General features: G+C 41.5%; 1 protein-coding gene and 1 long non-coding RNA gene across 5 annotated transcripts in view; one reads left to right on the forward strand and one right to left on the reverse strand.

The window, feature by feature from the left end:
* Rasgrp3 (RAS guanyl releasing protein 3) overlaps window positions 1–3,281 on the reverse strand; it is a 100,857-nt gene extending 97,576 nt beyond the window's left edge. For 3 of the 4 annotated variants that reach the window (XM_085691027.2, XM_085691026.2, XM_048416061.3), the window contains exon 1: window positions 2,981–3,281. The gene's annotated coding sequence lies outside the window, so the exon portion shown is untranslated. The remainder of the gene's footprint in view (window positions 1–2,980) is intronic. The other variant, XM_085691029.2, reaches the window with a different exon arrangement.
* The window catches only part of LOC125388140 (uncharacterized), a 35,436-nt gene extending 17,368 nt beyond the window's left edge, over window positions 1–18,068 (forward strand). The window contains exon 3 of the long non-coding RNA XR_007228142.3: window positions 17,339–18,068. This is a non-coding gene — a long non-coding RNA (uncharacterized LOC125388140). The remainder of the gene's footprint in view (window positions 1–17,338) is intronic.
* The last annotated feature ends 5,507 nt before the right edge of the window (window positions 18,069–23,575 follow it).

The following is a 23,575-nucleotide window of genomic DNA, read 5'->3' on the forward strand; positions in this document are numbered from 1 at the left end:
ATTGTCCCCATGCAAACCCATGCAATAGAACACAGATACTAGAATATATGTGTGTGTGTGTGTGTGTGTGTGTGTGTATTCACCAGAAATTCACATTTCAATGCGCATCCTCCATCTAATAACCCTGTTCCTTGAACATGCCATGTACACCTCCATCTCCGCCCCTGTTCCCACTTCCTTTCCTACAGTGGTTTTTCCCATCTCTGGGCGTATTGTATCATTGCTCTCCAGGATCCAACTTAACTCTATCTATCTCCACCAAGCCTCCTGACTGAGGTCTTCCTTATCTAGGATTCGTTATCTAGATTATTATCATTAGTTTGATTCCATATATAGGATTTAATTCTCAAATTTCATAATTCAATTCTACTTTCAATTTCTTTTTGATTCCCTTTCTCTAGCTTAATGTTGCTACTGCTAAGATCTGACTGACATGATCTGAACAACTAGAAGGACTCTATCGATATGCTTTGGTCGTGGGGGTGGGGGTGGGTATGTGGGGTGCTGCTTGCTAGCCTGAATTTCAAGGCTTGAGGGAGGAGAATGGGACTCTGCCAAGACCCTTAATCTGAAATTTAGGGCTTCTGTAGAAACATAGAACCCAACACACAGCATACCCTGTCCTCTGCCCAACTTCAGGTCAGATGGGAGAAGACTGTAGCTTCCTGACCTTGGCCCGATTCACCTCACACCCTCTTTTACACGTCTCACAAATTGAACACCCTTCTCACTGACGATCGAAATCACCACAGCTTCACATAATCGGTTGACTCTGCTTTCAACCTACAGAGTTTTCATTCCTACAGAAAACGAGGCCCAGTGGAGCTATTCTATGTCGCCTGCAAACACGGTGATTGTAAGAGTCACCCTGGAGATGACACATCTCTATTTAGTTAATAGAAAAGTAGGAAAAAATTATAAAAGCTTTTTAAAATTACCTAACTTAAAATACTCTCTGGAGCCTGAAAATGGCTCAAGTAACTTATGATGCTATTAAGCAATTCCCAAGATGCATCTCATGAATATTTTTATTAAGCTGGGAACCCAGAAACCAATAGCAAACAATAAGAATTTGGATATATTATATATATATATATATATATATATATATATAATATTCCAAAAATAAAGCCAAAACTCATCGTTTTTATCTACTGTTTAAAAGTTGATTCATATTAAAACATAACTCTCATAAGGTTCACTGTAAAAGTATCTTTTTCTTTTTGATTTGTGTGTGTGTGTGTGTGTGTGTGTGCTGTGTATGTGTGTGTACGTGTTCTCACATGCAGAGGTGTTAGAATGACCTGGGGGTCCTCCTCTGATGCATTCATTGAGGCAAGCACTAGGTAATGAATCCAGAGCTTGCCAACCTGGCTATCTAGGCTATCCAGCACCCACGTGAGGGCAGGGGAACGATACCTCAGTCCTCCTGCTTGTTGCCTATGTGGCAAACATTTGAATGAAACCATCTTCTCAGCTGGCTACAGTTGTTTAGCCGTTTAGGGAGGGATGAGTTCAGCATTAGCAGAATCAGGGTTATTGAGAGTGAGATCCCTGTCCCTAGAGTCACGTGTGTGACAGCTCAGTAGAACAAGATGGATGCAGAATTGACTTTGGAGTACTGTGGAGCCCTGAATCAATATAAGAATGATTTGTTTAGATCTCTTATATTTAGCGCTTTTTCTATTAAAAAGAAATATCCCTGAGCTGGGCGGTGGTGGCGCATGCCTTTAATTCCAGCACTTGGGAGGTAGAGACCAGGAAATCTCTGTGAGTTCAAGGCCAGTCTGGTCTACAAGCGTTAGTTCCAGGACAGCTAGGACTATTACACATAGAAACCCTGAACTCTGAGCACCATTTTCATGGAATGACTTACAAATTTCTGGTCAGAAACAAAACAAAACAAGATGACTTAAATTCCTTTAGAATAATATGAAAGGGCCAAAGAGAGCCGCCCTGAACTAGAAGGAAGGCCTAGACTCCTCACCAGCTCTGGCAGACTCACAGTTCTGTTTCAGACTTGCTATCTTCTTGCTGCAGATTCTAAACACACCAATCTCAACAAGGAGGGGCAGAAAGAACAGCAGCCAGTTTCCTTCCCAACAACCAGGGAGCCTACTCCTTTGTCAGTCATTCTGCTGACATCAATCAGCCCTCTCTATCTGCAGCTGCGGAAGCACCCAGGCTCATTATTTAAACAAACGCGTTCACTTAATGGCAAGGAATGTCATCTAGAATGTCCCCAGGAGCCTTCCGAGTTTTTGTGAGCATTCTTGGGTTTAGTTTCCCTCCTACTTTTTCATTTATAAGAACAAGGCCATGTTTCAAGACCCTCAAAATATATGCAGTAGAAATGTTTTGGGGAAAAAATTAAATACAAATAATGATTACGAATAAATAGTTCATAACACTGGAAAGTTCTGTGCTGGGTTGTTTTTCTATCTTCTAGAAGGTTCATGTTCATTGTTGTTTAAGAATGATTGATCAAAAAAGAAAACTTTGTACTAGAATAATTTTCATCTTCATGATTTTACACAAAACTTAATTTTCAGTAAAATGCTAAGTAACTTCGGTGATTGGTTGTGTCTAAAGACATGCCTACTATGTATACACTAAGCTGGTATTCATCAAAGAAATGGCAGATGGATTATTGATCAGCACAACAAAAAGCACAAATAGTATCAGGAAGATGTTTTATCTAAAGTGGTCACCAATGAGATTATAGATGATACTGAGATTAGCGGAAATTACCACAAGGAAACAACCACCTTCAATCTTCTTAAGAGAAGCATTCACTATTAGAAGCTCAGGATGTCTTCGCTGAGGCTGCTGACTGCCCTTCAGAGACACAAGCAAAGCTCACTGAACAGTTAGTTACAGGAGGACATGCCCACATCACAAAAACTGCCTTTGACCAATAAGCAAAGCCAATGAAATGTCTTAAAACACACCAAGAGGCAAACTTAAAAATGACACGTACCTTAATTCGCAGACACATCTGTCATTCATGACACTAGCAAATCGTCTTTCTTTCACCAAGCTCTTGGAAGTATCTTTTCAATGGGTCTGAACACCAAGACATTGCTGTTCTCACTTTGGAAAAGCTGTCATTGCCGCCATTGATCAAGAATAGTTCAAAAGTGAAGAGCAGAAAGAAAGAAAGAAAGAAAGAAAGAAAGAAAGAAAGAAAGAAAGAAAGAAAGAAAGAAAGAAAGAAAAAGGAATTTGCAAGCCTATTATGCCTAACCACCACCACCACCACTGTGAAGCCACTAAGCTTTGAGCTCAATGAAGTAAAGGTTGTTTGGCTAAATGGCAAGCCCACTTCCTCCTATTCTTTCCCTACTTAGTTTTCCGGCCTCCAGTGGAGCGTTGTTTTTTTTTCCCTTTCCTGGGCTATAAATAAGTTGGTTGTGTGAGTACTGAGAAGAGAAGAGGCAGGAAATGTATTTGATTTCAAAAGCAGTCAGAGATGTGTGTGTGTGTGTGTGTGTGTGTGTGTGTGTTCCTTTCAAGTCAGCACCAGTAAACAGGCTAAAGAAAATTTAGCCTAAACAACCTAGCTTTGGTATGAGCAGAAGAGTTGTCACCTCGGTCCCTGTTTGCCTGGACGTTGTCACTCCCCATTAGCAGAACTTGAATTTGGAGACCAACATCTTCTGCGTAAACCACCATGAGCATCTGCGGTGCCTCTATTTCAGACACTTCAGGCAGTGTCTTACTACATAACCCAAGCTAGCTTCAAACCCATGCTCCCCCTGCCTCAGCCTCTCAAATACTGCGATTACGAGCATTCACCACCATATCAGATTTGGTCTTTCCTTTTGTTTACAAAAATGTTGAGTCTAGAAAGATGGCTCAGCAAATTGAGAGTCCCTGTTAGCGGTCATGAGGACTGGAGCTTGGTTCCAGATCCAACACCCTCTTCTGGCCTCCCTGTGTGTGTGATGTGTGTGTGTGTGTGTGTGTGTGTGTGTGTGTGTATGTGTGTGTGTGTGCGCGTGTGTAACATGCATGCATGTTAATTAATAAAGTCTATAAAAGATAAACTAGAGAATTTCCTGACTCAAAGTACCAAAAAATGAATATAGCATCTAAATATAATGTGAATGCCAAAAGCACTTTCACAAAATTCAGTTCAAAAGCACAATGAACATCATCTGTTCATTTCCACTGATAATAGCTTTTCCATATTCTTGCAATTCAAAGCTGTTCAGCTTCCTTCATGATTGTTGACAATACAAGCAAGCGCAAAAATTAGAAAGTATTTTCCACATATCAGATGGGCAGTTAAACTTCTACTAGTCTTCGATTCTGATTTGTGTTTATAAATTCAGTCTGATTTGGCTTATTGCATCAGCAGGGGAAACCAATAACCAGGGGTCCAATGCTTATTAGTGACGTGTAGAGGAAAAACCATTTGTGTAACAGAAAGCAGCAATATAAAACTAGTTTGTGTGATTTTTTTTTAAAGATTTATCTTATCTTAATTCCATGTGTGTGGCGGGCGGGTGTGAGCACATGAATGCTGGCACCCTTAGAGATTAGAGGTGTCGGATAAAACAGAACCAGAGTTAAAAGTGGTTGTGAGTTGCTTGGCTTGGGCGCTGGGAACTGAACTCAGGTCCCCGGCAAGACCGCAATGAGCTTCTGACCACTGAGTCATCTTTCCAGCCCTGGTCTATATTGTTTTGTGGGCAATTCTCACCTTCTTTCCAAAGATTCAGTTCAAGTACTCCAACAAGGTAATGAGATCTAGTTTATTATTCAGAGAGAGAGGGAAGTTAGGGAGGGGAAAACAGTTTGGTTTATAGCACACTGTAGTTTTTAAATTACTTTAACTGCATGTGTCAAGCTTCACATTTTTTTTTATTTAGCACCGAGGACATAACTTGCTGGTAGAGCACTTGCTAGGCATGCTTAAAGTCCTAGTTCAATCCCCAGTACTGTAAAGAAAATGCTATTCAGAAAAACAAAACTTTATTCAGTTAATAGAAAATTTGAAAAACCGTACTACTTAGAGTTTCACAAGACTGTGAAATGCCCAGTTGTTGCCTTCCTATCATCTCTCTACCCATTTACCTCTGTATCTATATTTACCTGCCTTACCACAAGCTGCTCTTTACAGGAATAACACGGACACAACACAGTGCCGGCTCACCTCTTGGAGGAACCACTCAGAAGAGCAGCCAAGAGCCACTCACACCAGTGACACTCACATCAGAAGTTCCATGCATGAGTCCCATGTGATTAATATCAGCTGATTCTCTTTGAAATTCTCTTTGAAATTACTATCAGCTGATTCTCTTTTGAATTTACGACTTGTTTGTTAATATTTCAACTTCTAGAAGGAAGCTTAGATTTTAAATGCAAGAATAAAAAATTAAGTGTTGGTTATATCGAGTACTCTTAGTCGGAAGATGGGAGCAGCTTTTGCATGTAATGTTGAGACATTGACTCTGAGCTACTTCAGAAAAGTTATCTGCGGCACTGGAGGACTATGGGGAAAACTAAAGAGCAACCTTCTTTGGTTGTCTTGGTTCTGTTAAGTGAATGAAGCGGCATATGTCTTATTTCCATCACCTTCAAATAATTTCACTATGTGCAAGATAGAAAAAACCCAAACCCATGTCCCCAAAGGAAACAAACAAAAAGGGTCTGGATGTTATTGCTCAGAGGAGAAGAACACACCGCATGTATCTGAGCCTTAATTAGGTGTTTTTAGTCACAGCCCATCTTTGTCTATATGGAGTGGAAGCTCAGGGTCACTGCTAAATTGTGTCCTCTGACTCAACTGTTGTATAATACATATTAATAAAACACATCGGGACTTCTGTGAAGAGTGCTCAAAACAATCCAGGCTTTATATGACTCTTTAAGAGGAATAGAAAGAAGAAGATGGTTAAAGGGTTAGGGGTTCTACATTCTAACATAAAACACAAAAGTTACTCTATGTGAGAGAACAGAAACTTAGTGAGATAGAAAAGAATCACCCCTGTTAATTTAATTAAAATAAATGTATGTGCATTAGCAGTTCGTTTTCACCTGGCCAAGTTCTCGGTAGATGTAGCATTAAAGGTACCTTGCAAGATTACAAATATCCTGGCCCAATATTACAATTCATAGTAGCTCCCAGGAGAGGCCCAGACTTGGTAATGTTCAGTGGGAAAATCTAAACCAGGCGGTTCTCCTTGCTTTGGGCTTTGGCCTCTATAATTGTCCTGTCATTTGGCCACACACCTAAAATACAACAGGTTTCTGGGTGACACGCAGAGCAACAAGAAGATGCTGAGGCTGTCTGGTCGTGAGTGCCTTGAGCATGTTCAGTTTTTGCAGCACTAAACTCTGACATCACGAGTAAAGCCCATGCTAACTGCTGTTGCAGACAAACAAACAAACAAACAAATAAAATGTGAATTCTGAAACACGGATCTTCACTGAAGTGTTTCTGCCTCTTGCATGTTCCTCTGAGAAAAGCTGTTGGACTCAACTGGGAAGTTGTTTTTGAAGCTAATTCCTGGCAGGAAGAAGGGAGGACATGGCTGGAGTAAACTGTGCAGGAGAGAGAGCCTTGTAAGAACAAGGTGTAACTCACATCTGAAGACAAAACCACCAGGGGCTTCATGAGCATTGGTGCCCTATATCACCTTGTTTTGTGTAGTATTTGAGAGAAGGGAGAAACATGGGAGAAATCCTCTTAGTAATTAAACGTCATTGTTTTGGAGCCTCTTTGGGACAATAAAAAGCCACTCAGTAGGCTGATCACTGATTTAATAGTTTATACAGTTTCTTTGAGCATTAGAATTGTTTGAATTTGCAATAGTGTCAAAATACTTCGTAAGTCTCAGAATGCCCAAATTATACAATCAATGTAAAAAACTAAAACAGAATTTATATTAGCAGTGGCAAGTGAATACAGCTCTCTTCTAGCATAACTTCTGGGGGTACAAATGCCACTTAATGAGATACAGCAAGTTAAAACAAAAGTAAAAACAAAAAGCCCTCAAATCCTCTGGTTGTATGTACCCCATGAGCAAGAGTCTCTCTCGTCTCTCTTATTGGATTTGAGAAACAAACCAACTCACAGAGAGATACTTATTCATGGAGCCATGTGGTACTTCCCTCAAGCCACCAGCAAGAAATTGAAAGGTTTAATTTTTTCAGTGTATTTATGCCTGGCATGGTGGCCCATACGTTTAATCCCAGCACTTGGAAGACAGAGGCCAGCAGATCTCTGAGTCTGAGGCCAGCCTGGTCTACAGAGTGAGTTCCAAGACAGCCAGAGCTATGTAGTGAGACCCTGTCTCAAAATAAACAAACAAAAAGGGTGTGTGTGTGTGTGTGTGTGTGTGTGCGCGCGCATGTGTGAATCACATGATTACACGGCATAGGAGTCATTGGCTACCCTGGCACTGGAGTTGCAGGTAATTGTGAGTAGCCACATAGGTGCTGGGATCCAAACCCAGGTTCTCTGCAAGAGCAGCAAATGTTCATAAAGTAGAACCATTTCTCCATCCCCCATTCACAGATGTTTATGGCTGTGAAACAGATGACCCTGCTCATCTACATCTGGCCAAGCAGACGTGGGAGAAAATCTTATATAAAAATGGCTTTCCAGTTTTACATGTGACAGTCATTTACACATGAGCATATATACTTCATCCACTTTGCTGAGGTCTATGCACTAGAAGCAAGACATAGGTCCTTTCTGTACCCCATAGGAGGGAGATTGTGGAGCCTAACCTAGAGCCTGAATAACCAACCTAGAAGAAACAAGAGCCCTTGATACAATGTGAACTTCTCCTCCTTTTTTTTTTTTTAAAAAAAGTTTATTTAACTTTATTTTATGTGCTTTGGTGTGAAGGTATGAAATCCCCTAGAACTGGAGTTAAAGACAGTTGTAAGCTGTCATGTAAGTGCTGGGATTTGAACCTAGGTCCTCTGGAAAAGCAACCAGTGCCCTTTGTCACTGAGCTATCCCTCCAACCCCCAATGTGGGTGTCTAAAGGACAGGTGGGAAATGTTACACAAAGATAGAATAGACAAACATAGTAATGTTCACTCCTTCAGATCAGTGAGGATTGCATCACCTTGGTGGAGAATCAAGGCAACCCTCTACCTTCACGAAGCGTCTAACAACTAAGTAATGTACTTATTCTCTTGCTCCTTCTCTGAGGCTGCTCAGTTCTAAGCCTCTGTAAAGTTGGACGTGTCCTTCCAAGCCTCTTAAGACATCTTGGGATGCCAAAAATTCTGGATATGTTTTGAAAATAGCATTTTGACAACTTATACTATTGCTCACATCTTAATAGAGCAATACAGAGGAGATAGATAACGTACCCAGTCCCTTAGAAAAGTTAAAAGCCAAATCTATTTGAGTATTGACTCTCTGATGCATTTTTTATTTTTCCCTTGGAACATTTATATTCCTCAAGCATGAAGTCATTTTTAAATGCACAGAGATAAAATTGTTACATGCTTAATTTTACACAGACAAATTTTGGGCTAAAAAGTATGTGATTGTAGAAAATAAATTTTATTTCATTGTCTATCCAAGCAGTTTTGTGCACACCAAGAAATTGCTTCGGCAGTATAAAGCCACTGTCACTGTATTCAATGGCTTTCTCACCTATCTTTCTAGTCACTCGTCGGAGGGGCATATAGCCTGTAGAACACGAAGAGCACATTATCTCAGTTTCTAAGAAAAAATTGATGAACTGTGACTGCACATCCCTGTGATACCATAAATATAAGTGACTATTAAAATTAAAGTGAATCTAATCTAAGTGAGGCAACTCCAAGTTGCTTGCCAGCAGACAAACGACTTCTTTTCTTCAGGCAAAAAAAAGTTTAAATTCTCAAACATATGAAATTTGAAACATGTTCACTCTCATTCTTGTAAGGATGGATTAGACCCTGTAATATATTACAATTGCTCTTTAATACTAAATCAAGAACACAGTTTGAAAGAAGACAAGCTTAAACTAGGAGTTTTTCATATCAATTTAGAAGCTAATGAGTGATTTCAAAGAGTCCTAGAAAAGAAATGTCCCGTAATTGATGGTTTTTCTTATTACTGTGACAAAAATGTATGAACAAAGAACTGAAGAATTCCTTTGGCTCATGGTTTGAGGAGCCATAGTCCATCGTGGGGGCAGGAACCATATGGTGGTAGAATGTGAGGAAGGGGGGATCATATTGCATCCACATACTACATCAGGAAACAGAGAGAAATGAGTACGGTCCTCAACCCACTTCCTTTTCTTTTCCTGTTTTACTACAGCCTGAGACTCCAACCCATGAAATTGTATAGCCCACTTAGAATAAGCAAGACTCTCTCAGAGACACACCCAGAATTATGTCCCCCAGATGATTCTAATTCCCATCAAACTGATGAGCAAGACCACCCGTTATACAGGGCTATACAAGATCAAAGCAGCTGAGAGTCTAGAATCCAAGAGACTAAATACAAATGCTATGGTGTTGGAGTTGGCATAATCTCCCTGCTCTTATCACATGGCTTGCTCAAGTACAGCTGCACAAATAATTACGAAAAAGAACGCTACAGAATCCCTCTTATTTGGGTAAGTCCAGCAAAATACCTTTTTTCTAAAAAAGTATTTTTGGTTACATGTAAGTCCTTACTAAGCACAGAGCTCTGGACTTGAACTGTAGCAGAAAAACAAAACAAACAAACAAACAAAAGGCTTTGACCATTTAGTCCTGTCTGTAAAAGCTACGTTCTTGTAAAGTCAAATCCACAAACCGTGATCCAGTGAACCAGTATCAGGAAAATTTAGACAGCCTGTAGATCATGCATATTTCTGGGACTCGGCCCCAGTGAATTTATAACTTTAATAGATCTAGGGTAAGCAGTGGAATGTGCATTTATAATAAGCTTGGGTTGTCACTGCACACTGGAGTTGGAGAATCAATGATCTGGTGACATGGAGGTGATCCAGGGGACAAAACATACACTCCTAACTAGAATGAGAAAGTGGCCCAAGGGACTCTGTTATGTGAATACTGAGCATTCTGTTGCTAGCCACAGTCAGCAGCAAGGCAGCATTCTGGAACACTCTATGATAAAAGCTTCCTTCAGAGTCAGTCCCAATTTGTATCTAATAATGACAAATTCAGTTTTAGTCTCTCCAAAGAGGACAGAAAAATAGAGATTTTTTTCCCCTAGATGCTAAAAAAAAAAAAAACCCACCTTATTTTTTGCAGCGTTTAAGTGATAGCAAGAGCATTTACTGTGTAATTTAATTGCCATCTTGACCTATGTGTATCTTAGCAGTGTTAGCATATTCATGTTGTTGAGCAGTGGGTCCCATGCTCTCATCCTGCCTGTCTGAAACACCACAACCTTGGATAATTCTTCTGTCCTTTCTCCCAGCAGCCCTGGACAACACTGCCACTCTACCTTCTGTTCCGATGATGGAGGGGGCCGTGTTTTAGAGCTAATAGATGACACTGTCACAGTCAAGATAAAAATGACAAAGTGAGCTCAATCAAAATGAGGTTCTGATTTTAGAAAATCAATTGTCAAACAGAAAGAAGGGAGAAAGTGAAGCCACGAGGTTGTGGAAACAGAGGACGTTTTCCGAGCTCTGACTGAGGATGGTGGGGGCCAGGCTGGCATGTTATGTACAACCAGATAACCTGTATTGTATCCCCCAGATCCAAGAGTTCTTTCTCAATGTTTGTTGAACAAATAATTATGGCTAGAGTAGACAGGAGGAAAGAGATAAAGAATTACAATGTAATTCCTATTACCAATGTCTGTTGCAGTCTAGAGAAGTGACAAACCTGTGAAAAAAAGAAAGAAAGAAAGAAAGACAGACAGACAGACAGAAAGAAGGAAAGGAAAGGAAAGGAAAGAAAGAGGAGCTGGAGAGATGACTCAGCAGTTAAGAGCATTGTCTGCTCTTCCAAAGGTCCTGAGTTCAATTCCCAGCAACCACATGGTGGCTCACAACCATCTGTAATGAGGTCTGGTGCCCTCTTCTGGCCTGCAGGCATACACACAGACAGAATATTGTATATATAATAAATAAATAAATAAGTATAAGAGAGAGAGAGAGAGAGAGAGAGAGAGAGAGAGAGAGAGAGAGAGAAGAAAGAAAGAGGAAAAAACATTCTAAAGGTTCAGGAGGTATTTGGATGTTTAAGTCAGACCTGGAGATATCTGGATTTCTTTTCAATAAAGCTAAACGTGTCTAATATGTCAAAGGCAACTAATCTCAAATCCCAAGTATTGGAAGTTCTGGAAGGCAAGGCTAATGCTTGATGGGCTGTGAAGTCTTAACGGGACTGGATCCAAACTCTACAAGTCATAGCCAAAGACAGTTTATATCAGAATAAGGTAGGTGGCCCAAAAAAGGTCAGGAGTGCAGATGAAGGTGTCCACAAAGCATATGGTTGACGCCCTGAAAGACTCAGGCTCTCTCCTCTGTGTGCACTGGAGTGGTGTAATAGTAAGGCAAGCATGGCAAAGCTAGAAAGAACATAGGTTTTAAAGTCAGACAAGAATAATTTCCAGTTCAACAAACTTCTGCCTGCCGTACAGGCGTGTACAACTGTCACCACCGGAACCAGTTACTGTTTTGGCAACCCACGCTTCAGAATCACACAAACAGGTCACAAAACAAACAAAACTACGTTTTTGAGTAGGTTAGACATATCCATAGCCACAGAAAACTCAACTTTTTCTTATTTATATTGCCAGCTAAATAATGACCATGCTCTGGAGTCAAGGAGAGTTATAATTTCTAACCTGAGAACTATTGATAAATGGGTGCAATGGTCATAGATACAAATGTCCTGGCAGTTTGTCTCCTGGTTCTTATCAGAATGGTCTGAAAGATGGTCCCTGTGATTCTGAAATGCAGAGCAGGAGGCTGTTCCCATTCGCTTTGGCTGTTTAGTCTGTAATGTATGTCTATCTCCAGGAAAGCAGGAGGAGAAAGGTGAGGGACGGGGAAGAGGACAGAGGAACGCGGCAGGCAGGCTGACCTCTGCTTGTTTTAATGATCAGATTTATAAAACCATCATTAAGTCCTTTAGGGGATGTATTCATACTCTGAGCACGGTTTTAAATATTGTGTTTTATTACATCTTTCACATTATCATTTTATATCATTGTATATGTTCTTAAGTATAAAAAGAAAACAATCAATTTCACATAAGGCTCGAAGCAGTGGGTTCAATGCTGTGGTAAAGTCCAGCATTTTTCTCAGCATCTTCTGGATCCATTTCCTGTGAGTTGATCCATCCTTTGGCAGTCTCTGCTCAGTATCAAGGGATGGTCGCGGTGTTCCCAGACTTCCCTGATCTTACATTTAGCCCTCATGTTGAAGAGAGAACACTATTTTCCCAGAAGTCCCAACAGGTTTTGGACTGAATTCTGTATGTGTGACCGAGTCAGCCCTGGGGATATAAAGAAGAGCATTTCTGGCTAACTTACTGAGTTGTGTGCTTCACTCTTAGAGTCAAGGACAGAGAAAGGACTATAACAGATATCTTAGCTATGGTTTCTGTTGCTGTAATGAAATACTAGGACCAAAAAGCAAGTTGTTTGACTTACACTTCAGCACTGCTGTCCATCACCAAAGGAAGTCATGACAGGAACTCACATAGGGCAGGATTCTGGAGGCAGGAGCTGAGGCAGAGGCTAGGGAGGAATGCTGCGACTTGCTCATGGCTTGCTCAGCCTGCTTTCTTATAGGACCAGTAGCTTAGGGATAGCACCACCCATCATGAGCTGGGCCCTCCCGCATTGACCACTAATTGAGAAAATGCCTTACAGTTTGATCTCAAGGAGATATTTCTCAACTGAAGCTTCTTTCTCTCTGATGACTCTAGTTTATGTCAAGTTGACACACAAAACGAGCCAGTACAGCAGGTATCCAGAGCAGAAAAATCTTCCAATGAAGAAGGATGAGTTCTTTAGCTCATTCTAACTGCCCACTATCCAGTTCCTTGTGACTCCCGCTCTTAGAACTTTTGTAGATTGAAAATGCTGAATGACTTTGTTTACAGGACAGCCGATGATGCTGTTTCCTGCATCCTGAACTCCACCATGTGTTCCCCAGCAAATGGACTTACTGCAAAAGGTGGGAGGAGCATTAACCCAGAAGTGCAAACCTTGAGAGCCCCTCCCAACCCACAATGAATCACTTCAGAGATCTTAAGGTCCCTGAAGTTGGTTGACTTGCTCAGAGAGACCACACCACTTTAGAATCTGGAGTTAGATATCAACTATGAGTTATCTTTCTTTAATAAAACAAATTAGTCACATTTGATGGCAGCAAGAGGAAAGGCATCTAAAGTTGACTGATGGACACAGAATTGTAAGAACTAATTACATTTCAGGAAGAAAGGAGACAGTACAACATTGGGGTGTCTGGGGAACCCACTGGAACAGCACCAAGAATCTTCCTCCTGGGTTTTCATCTCTTCAAACTTTGAGTTCTCCATGAGATGAGATCTGCCTCTTCCAGACCCACAGCTGTAGTCTTCAGAGTGACCAGATAGGAAAACCCCTCCCCCTGTGCTTCTACCTTCAGTGAGAAAAGTCCCTGGCAGGACTCTGCCCTCAGTAACTAATCAACTTGCTTCTGGTAACAGTCATTGTGACCAGAAATGAGGTGATAGACCTAGGAGAGTTTGAGCCGCTGGTCCATCACCAAGGCCAAAGAGGTTGATTCTGCTGGAGGTGGAGACAAGAGAGGTCTAAACAGTCAGAAAGACACAAATTCAGAAGATGCCTCCTTTTCCTTCTTAGCTACTGAAGAGATAGACATCAAAGATTAAGGGAAAGATTACAGTGAAATAATCCACAATAGCTGGGCGCTGGTGGCACACGCCTTTAATCCCAACACTCGGAAGACAGAGGCAGGTGGATCTCTGTGAGTGTAGACCAACCTGGTTTACAAAGCGAGTTCCAGGACAGTCAAGATTGTTACACAGATACACAGAGAAACCCTGTCTTGAAAAATAAAACAAAAAAAAGGTAACCCACAATAAAGATGAAAATATTCAAGTTTTCAGAATTCTGTACAGTCAATTCTCCCAGCAGACAGAGTGGCACACATTTGTAACCTCAGCATCTGGGAGGCAAAGGTAGGATTATCAGGACTTTGAAGCTAGCCTGAGCTACAGAGCAAAACTTGTTGGGGTAGGGGTAGAAATAACACTTCTCCTGTGTTGACTGAAAGGACATAAAAGGACTGAATTTCCGGGTTTAATGAGAGAGGGAAATAATGTTGGAAACCAGTGGCTGTTCAGGCCACAGTTGTAAGAGCTGCCAATTCAGCCCCTCCTTGCAGGTGCCACAGGCACCTCACTGAGACAGTAGACAGGAATCTCCCCTCTAACAGACCTTTATGTGCCAGAGTCTCTCTCACCTGAGGAAGTGCATTGACATCAAAGAGGGTGGCCACACATCCTGTTTCCCACCCTCTTCCCCTGCCTCCTGCCTGGGAACCAGAGAGCAGGGCGGTAGGGAGAAGAAGGAAGCAAAGCGGAGAAAATGGGCCAAAGGTAAAAAAGGAGAACATTTTTTAATTTAAATATCTCTCTTAAGAGGGGCTCCTGAGGATGCCAGGAAGTGACCTGGAGCTACGGAGGAGCCTGGGGAGAGAATTCTGAAGATCTCTAGGGCTGGCCTGGGAGGGGAATGTGCAAACAGATATCTCTAAGAATCGCTTGACTCACATTGCCTGGTCTCCAATCCAAACGACCCCACGAGGAAGCAGTGAGGAAGCTACACATTAACTACGCTACTATTGCTGCCGGAAGGGGGCTCGGCAGCTCTGGCAAAGGAAGCGGTTTATTTGTGTCACTGAGGCCTTCTGTTTCAAAGAGACACCTGTCTCGGTACATGTGTTCATGTCGTGAGTGGAGCTGCAGAGGGCGTGTACAAACTAGAGGGCATAGAAAGCATACAGTCATAGACCACAGGATGAGAAGCCCAGTTTTGATGGCTAAACCAAGGAAGCGTTTGCACCCAGTAAACTGAAGCAGCAGGACTGTGAGTTCAAAGCTAGCCTGGGCTACATAGTAAGTTCCAAACAAGCCCTGGCTACACATTGAGACAGGGTTTTGATATATCTATATGTGTGTGTGGGGTGGGGGTGCTAAAATATCTTCTTGACAGGCCCAAACAAGAGGACAAAGTTCAACAGAAGCAAAAGCGAACATCTGCATTGAGCTCAAAAATCTGCTTGTTCAGAATGGTAAGGCCTGGTTGACAGGGACACCAAACATTTTAAATTCAGTGTCAGTGTCCCACCAAGCTCCTTACAGCAATAGCCCTAATTGCAGCTCCAAGGCTCAGTCGACAGCGCAGCATGGCAGGCCTGGTGGCGCTGCCTCCCCAGTTGCTCCCACAAGCTTCAAACCATTCATTCAAGTGTTCAGAAAGGAGACTTTTACATAATGTTCTCTAGTTTTACTAAGTTAACCTTCATAATAAAAAATGGCTTTTATATAGTTCTTCCTCTAATTTGTCATTCAAAATATAATGAACAGGCTGCAGATGTAGAGAGCTGGCCCACCAGCCACAAAAACCAGGGTTAATCCCCAGTACTGTGTAAACCAGGCAGGGTGACATGTGCCTGTAATCCCAGCTCTGGGAGATGAAGGCAGGAGGACTGGATGTTCAGGGTTTAGCGTCAGCCCAGGCTACATAGTGAGTTCAAAACCAGCCTGGACTATGCGAGACCCTCTCTCAAAAGAAATACAGCAAAGACTCAGGTGAAAGGAAGACAGTAGAGTTGAGTGGTAGAATGCTTGCCTAGATATGTGAGGCCCTGGGTTCAATCTTCAGTACCATCTTTAAAATGATGTGTGTGTGGTGCACACCTTTAATGTCAGCACTTGGGTGACAGAGGCAGGAGGGTCTCTGAGTTTAAGGATAATGTGGTCTACAGAACGAGTTCAGGACAGCTAGAGAGACCCTATCCATATGGTACCCTGTCTAGATAGAATTTTTTTAAAAAGGAACGAAATAAATCTAAATAAATTGCAATCCAAAATCTTCCTACTCAAGACACAAACTCTTCAACAGCCAAGTAAGTTTACAAAACCGAATGAATGAAGGTGTGATGTGTGTGTGTGTGTGTGTGTGTGTATGTGTGTGTGTGTGTGTATAAATCATCAGATCAGAATAGAGTAGTCTACGCCAATCTATCATCAATCTGAACTCATCATAAAGAGAGCTAGTGATCAAGCATGTGATGCCAGCACTCAAGTGGTTTAGGCAGGAGGATCAGAGGTCGGATGCCACGCCCACCAAAGTGTAGAGAAAGAGACACTGCCTACCTGCTAAGCCTTTTGAAGTGCAAATTTAAATCTACTACTGTCAATGAGAAACCTCTTCCTTGGTGGCAGGTGTGCTACACCTGGAGCCTTAAGTCATCCTAATTAGGATGATGCTTAAAAGTCAAAAATACCCACAACAGGATGACAGGGTTTTTTTTTCCAGAGATTTTTCGAGTTATATGGAACAAGTTGGACTGATGGCATGACACACAAAACCTGATCCTTGCTTAGAAGCTCCCTGTAAGCTTCACATTTTATAATTGAGCAACAAAGGCCATAAACAACTGTGCATTTATTTTTTCTGCCACACTTAAAAGATTGCTATGATTGTAAGGCAAAAGATCAATGAACTAAAATGCATTGCCTCCTCAGTGATTTTTGAGCAAAGGTGCATAGAAAACACTGATGAGACAAAGAAACAAATACCAATACAGATTAGTATTGGCCATGCTAAATGCCAAAGAACGAATGTTTTCAGCGTGTCTCAGCTTCTGGTATTTGCTGACTTCTATTTCAGTACTTACATTCCTGAAGAACTGGTCTTCGTTTGTATGCCCATTAAGATAAGTAAGTAAGTAAAGTCTCAGTTGAATTACACTTGCCGATTATACATGAGGCACTAGGTTCAAGCAATAAATCTGAAACAAATAAACAAACACATATTCATTTAAAAGGATGAAATAAAACTAGCATTTGTAAGAAAACTGTTGTAACATACTCACTGAGTTCAGAAGACTAAATTATATTCCTCCAGATGAATGAAAGGAAGACTGTCAGGAAGTCACGACAGGACTCTTCATCCGTGGTGTTCAAATGGCATTTCCTTTATTAGAGTCAATGCATCAAAGGAGACACCAACACACAAAGATGGATTCCATTAATATGACTTGTTTGGGTGTAAACCTTTAAACAGCAGAATTAAAGATCTTAGTGAGGTGAACAGTCTTTTAAAAATCCATCATCGTCCATCTTCTTGTACTGCTTGTATTGATTGCTTTCTCTTATCACCTAGGAAGAATATTCCCAAGAATATTCCCCAATTCAATTCCTGGGTGCTGATCTCCATACCAGGTTCTGCTTCCCAAGAAACTTAACTTGCAGCCGTGGCAGAAGCCATCCCAGAAAACTGATGTGGTGTGGGACAGGAGGACTGCCACCTCTCGGGCAGCTGACCATGATGATGCAGCAGCCTGGAATGGAGAGGTCTGCGGCTGCAGGACGGAACAGGAAAGAGCATGCTTGGCACCCTGGGGATGTACTGGAGTACCTGTTGGCATTTCCTTGTCCAAATGGAATAAGTGAACAAGCTTGCATCCTGTTTAAGGATGGGGATACAGATGACACTCCAGGCACACCCAAAGCCAGGAAGGCTTGTTAAGATTGGTTCAAAGTGGAAAATATGAGGCATGGATGGAATCCAGAGATATCTAGGGTGGAGAACAAATAACTGGCTATGGGAGATGGGGTGCCAGGAGGTGACTCTCTGGTTGAGCATCTAGGCATGGCCAGTGCATTGGAGCTCCACGACTGTGATGATCTTGGGATCCTAAATTTGCTTATATTCCTAATATCCAACCTTATATGTTTCAGTAAATTTTTGTCAAACATTTGAATGAATAAGCTTGAAGATAAGGTAATACATCCATTTTCAGATATGGAGAATTTCAAGTCATGATTTGAAGTTCTGTTCTGGAAATTGAATCTATTCAACGTTGAAGATAATCAATAAATGAGAATGTGTACGTCTTGTTTTCAGAGCCTTATTCCACCCAGGTTTAAAGCTTTGTAGTCTCTAGAAGAACTCATGTAATCTATACCTGAACGTTTCACCTAATTTGATGCTTAAATGGCATAGTAAACACTCATTTTAACTAATAGGAAAACAGTACAATATTAAATGTTATCCAAATATCTTAAACTTGTTTTGAAATGATCTATTTGTCTTTTTTCCCCCCTAAAATTTTTTTGAGCTTGAGTCTTGTATGTTTAATTCATTTTAAGTAAGGATGTTCTGGTGAAAGTTAACGCCCCAGTATGGCATTTTTAACCAGATAAAAAGGCAAGTTAGTTTGAAGAGACTCAATAGAAGGAAAACCAAGGATTCTTACTGCCATCCAGTGGTGATGGTGTCAGACAAACATGGCACAGAGTCCATCTCCAGGTTCTCCCAAGCAAAGCCCAGAAGTCTTTCACTCAAGAGATGAACGTGGGATGCTAACTGATTGTGAATGATTTGGTTACATTGTCCTGGCCCCAAAAGGAATGATTTCATGTGTTCCTCTTTTTTGTTTGTTTGTTTTGTTTTTCAAGACAGGGTTTCTCTGTGTAGCCTTGGCTATACTGATCTTGCTCTATACACCAGACTGGCCTCGAACTCACAAAGATTCATCTGACTCTGCCTCCCAAGTGCTGGGTTTAAAGGAGTGCACCACCACTGCCTGGCCATTTGTTCCTCTTGTAGTTCCAAATGTCATACACAGGCTTCCAGAGGCAAACATTTTAATTGAGTGTGTAATTCACTGGAGGCAGAGTCTGGTTCACTAACATGTCTATTCTTATCACCTTCCCGTTTTAAAATGGATTACTTATATTCTTGTTAAGGTTTTCAAGTTGCCTATTTGTTCTGTTAGGAATTGTAAATGAAGATTGCTCATTTCTTCCCGGCCGCCCAGACCCAAATAATCACACAGAAACTGTATTAATTACAACACTGTTGGCCTATTAGCTAAGGCTTCTTATTAACTAACTCTTACATCTTAAATTAACCCATTTATATTAATCAATGTATCACCATGAGGTTGTGGCTGTGGTAAAGTTCCAGTGTCTGTCTCCTTCGGCAGCTACATGGCATCTCCCTGGCTCTGCCTTCTTTCTCTCTATATCTCTTCCAGCCTGTCTATATTCTGCCCTTCCATGGGCCAAAGTAGCTTCTTTATTAACCAATGGTAATAAAACATATTCTTAGCATACAGAGGGAAATCCCACATCAAGGAATAGTTGTCAAGTCCCCCCCATCATAGGTTGTCTTCACTCTGTTAGTTGTTACTTTGCTGTATTCATGTTTATATGGTTTTGTTTCTGTTTCTAATGCTTTGGAAGTCTTACCCAGAATAAGCATTGCCTAGGCTGATCCCCTGAACTGTTACCAATACAATTTTTTTCTGCGAGCATCAGGTTCTGCATTTGTGACTTTGTGCTATGGGATAATGCTCTTGTACCCTGAAAAGATTTGTCACTTATATGGGTTTAAAAAAACACTGATTGACCAGTAGCCAGGCAGGAAGTATAGATGGGACAATCAGACTAGGAGAATTCTGGGAAGAGGAAAGGCAGAGATGCAGTCATCAGCCAGATGCAGAGGAAACAAGATGAGAATGTCTTACTGAGAAAAGGAATCAAGCCACGTGGCTAAACATAGATAAGAATTATGGGTTAATTTAAGTTTTAAGAGCTAGTTAATTAATAGGTCTGAGCTAAGAGGCTAAACAGTTTATAATTAATATAAGCCTCTGTGTGTTTCTTTGGACTGAATGGTGGCAGTACCAGGCAGGGCAGAAACTTCTGTCTATGATTTTGATATAATTTGAGTCAGTTTTCTTATAGGATTAAAGATACGAGTTGGGACTTCATCTTCTGTATATGGTTTTCTTTTCCAAGCACAGATATTGAAGAGGTTTTCTCCGGTGTGCACTGCTAGTGTCTTTGGGGAGAATCCGTTGGCTCAGCACATGTGGATTTATTTCTGTGATCTCTGTTCCTGTTACACGGTCTGGAAGTCTGTTTTTATGCTGATACCATGTGTTGGTTACTGTGTCGGTGCCTTCAGCTTTGCCCTTTTTACACAGGTTTGGTTAAGCGATTCTGAATCTTTTGTGCCTCTATGTTAATTTTTCTTCTTTTATTATTCTTTGATAGTTTCATACATGTATAGAAGGGATCTTATTCATTTGCACCCTCTCTCAGCCCCACTCCTTCTGCTGAAACCATTCTTCTTCCCAAAGCCACACACCTTGGTGTCGTTTGTGTGTGTGACCCACTGAGTTTAATTAGCATGAGCACGGGTAGGAGGAGGTTACTATAGCCCAGGCTATACCACCGAGGAAAGTAACACCCTTTCCCCATCCATCATCACTGTTAACAGTCTCTCAGCAATGGGTGGTGCTTCATGAGCCCTTCCCCCTCCCACGATGAAAAGCTGTTGAGACCATTCTCCCCAGGTTTTGTACAGGCGACCACAACTACAGTGAGCTCACGGGTGCAATGACCACAGGCGATGCCAGTTGGCAGACTTTGCCCTGGGACTCTCATCACACTGAGAAGATTCTCACAGACTGATCCCAAGTCTCGCCTGTGGATGAAGCCTCTGGAACACAAGAGACTGCGGTCTATCAGACTTCTTTTCCAACTGGCGTCACCTGTGACTTGTGGTGGTGGTCTTAGGCATGAGTTCACCTCCGCAATAGAAAACCATGTTAGTGTGGGGCTTGGGCCTAGCTCAGTGCTATGTTGATCTTAGCAAGATGCAAGCTCAGGATGTGAAATAATGTGGTGTCTTTGGTGATAATGATTATGACTGTTATGAAATTGCCTGCGGGTCCCAAGCAGCTCGTGGTGGGTCCCGAGCAGCGGGTCCGAGAGCCGCCAGTCCCTGGCAGGACCCAGCCATGGGGCGGGTGGGCTGGTCCCAGCAACACTGTGGCTGGGCAGCGGGTGGGAGGCACATGGACAGACACATCGTACGGCATAGAATTGGATATTTATTAGTTGCATTATGGAATGGGAAGGAAAGAGGGGAGAAAGGGGGAAAGAGAGGAGAGAGAGAGAAAAGGAAGAGAAAGGAGAGGACAGAGAGAGAGGGAAGAGAGAAGGGAGGAGAAGTGCAGCACTCAGGGCCAAAAGGAAGCCAAGGTGGCGAGAGGAAGGGAGGGGCTGCCAGGAGTGGGCGTGGCTTGTCTCTTAAAGTGACAAACAATCATAACAATGACATAAGTACCGGGAGATGGCTCATCTGTGATGAGTTTGGCTAAAGCTAGTTAGAGCCCTACCAGCCAGTAACCACTGATATATATATAGGGCAATTGAAGATCTAAGGAACCCTGAGGAAGCAGACTACTACATACAGATATTTTCTTGGTTCTTTCTGAACAAGACTCTAACAGTGAAGTTAGGACAGACTTGGGCTTATTCTCCTCTAACAATGAAATACTGACAATATACTAACAGTAGATCCTTAGCAAATCAAGACCTGGACACAGCCCAGTGTTGAAACAGCATGACTCCAGGCTTGGAGTAGAGCAGTGTCTAGTTTAGGATCTGGGGAAAGGACTGAACAAACAAAGCCAGATTAAGCAATCTGGACCAGATGATGTTGCCCAGCAATAAGCATCACGAACTTTCAGGAAACCATGACCTCACCTCAGAAGGTGCCAGAAACTGACTGGAGGCTGATCAGTATGTGAAAGCTCTCAGGGACTTTAAAATAACAAATTTAAGGGAACTCAGTATGCTTAAAACACATAGAAGCATTCAAATGTGTTCAATAGAAGGGAGAAAATTTTAAAAATTCAAATTCTTCAATAGAAAGCTACGCTCAGTAAAAAACATAATAAAAGGAAGTTATGGTGGGACAGAACAAATAGAAGAAGATGGCCTTCTTAAAATATACAGTTGGAGGAGATAGAAGGGTGAAATAAGCTGAGGAGTATTCTGTTAAATGAGTAAATATTTAGATTATTGGGCTCAAGAAAAACTTAAGAATGATGGAGGGGTACAGGGCTTCATTAGAGAAATAACAGCGTTGGGAGGGGTAGTTCAGTGGTAGGACACTTGCCGAGTAAGCAGGAGACCCTGGGTTCAATCTCCGGGACCAGGTTAGGTGGGTGGCAGGGATGACGGAACAATTTCTCAAACATGGAGAAGGAGGCATATATCCAGAAGCAGATCACCAGGAAAATTTAACTCAACAAAATGGAAGCTCAGCATGTTTTATAATTGAACTCTCAAAGGGGAATGATGAGTAAACGATTCTTAAGGTGGTAATGGAAAAGAAATAACCGATAAAACTGCCCCAATTCACCCAACAGCGTACTTCTCAGGGGAATCTTACAGTGCAGGAGAAAGGAATACAAGATCTTTACAAGATAGGAATAAAAAGACTTTTAAAATGAGAATGTTTTACCTGACCATGTTACCTTTTAGAAATTACAATAAGATAAGGACATCATCAAGTAAATTAAAGCTGAAAGAATATTCCTTTACCAGATCTGTTCTACAAGGAATGTTAAAAGAATGGTTCAGTAAAGGTTAGACTCAACTAAAAGGGATGGCTCCTCAACCCGGAAGAGAAGCTGGTAAGTAAGAGGGAAATGGGAAATTCACTGGTAGTTGTACCAACACTTTCAGAGTGCTCTAAAGTTGTAAGCCTGGTACCTACACCGTTTGGTACTCTAAAGACTGAAAAACAAAGCAATTAATAATGCTAATGACTTCATTAGCACATTAAGAGACACCGGAGGCCTTTCCTCCTTAGAGATAAGACCCTGAGTGGGAGCAGGAGACTCTTCCTCAGGGGCAGCTGCCTGTAGTATTGGCCCCTGTAAGGAAGCGTCAGCTTGCCACACTGAACTGTCATAGAACCATGTCTTTGCTCTGTTGCCCTCTCTAAGGTGTATAGAAATATAAACTCCCCAGCAAAATTCAGTCAATCTCACCTGTATTTTCTTAGGGAGTTTGACACGTGAACAGACTGTGGAGAAATGACCACGATGACAACCATTGCTTTGTTGGCACCTCCCACTGAGGGTTTGTGCATTCTGTAGTCTCTATTTTTGCACTGACATCTGCCATCTATATGTTCCAGTAATTCTGGGTTCAGTTTAATCTTGTTTCTTTAAAAAAAATCTTCAAGATGCATTCCTACATTAGTTCATCTGCAATTTCTCTCTTCATTCCTTCCCCCTCCTCTCTGTGCACATTAGTGAAATGAGCTTCTTTTGCTTTTTTATATTCATGCAATCTTCTAATTGGAAAGTTTACTTCATTTAATAAATTTTATTTATAGGTAGGGGCTCACTCCTGTTGTTTTTTGCTTTTCTACTAGCTGCTTTGAACATTCTTTTTTTTTTCTGTTTTCCTCTCTCCTTTATCTTTGCAGCATGATGTTTTATTGCCCTGATAATATTTGGTTCTTTTGTTTCCCTCTTGAGTGTTTAATCTTCTTGTTGGACTTTACATGGTATTTACATGCTCA

This window comes from Myodes glareolus, chromosome 6 (genome assembly GCF_982192425.1).
Source record: "Myodes glareolus chromosome 6, mMyoGla1.1, whole genome shotgun sequence".
In the NCBI taxonomy this organism is placed as follows: Eukaryota; Metazoa; Chordata; class Mammalia; order Rodentia; family Cricetidae; genus Myodes; species Myodes glareolus.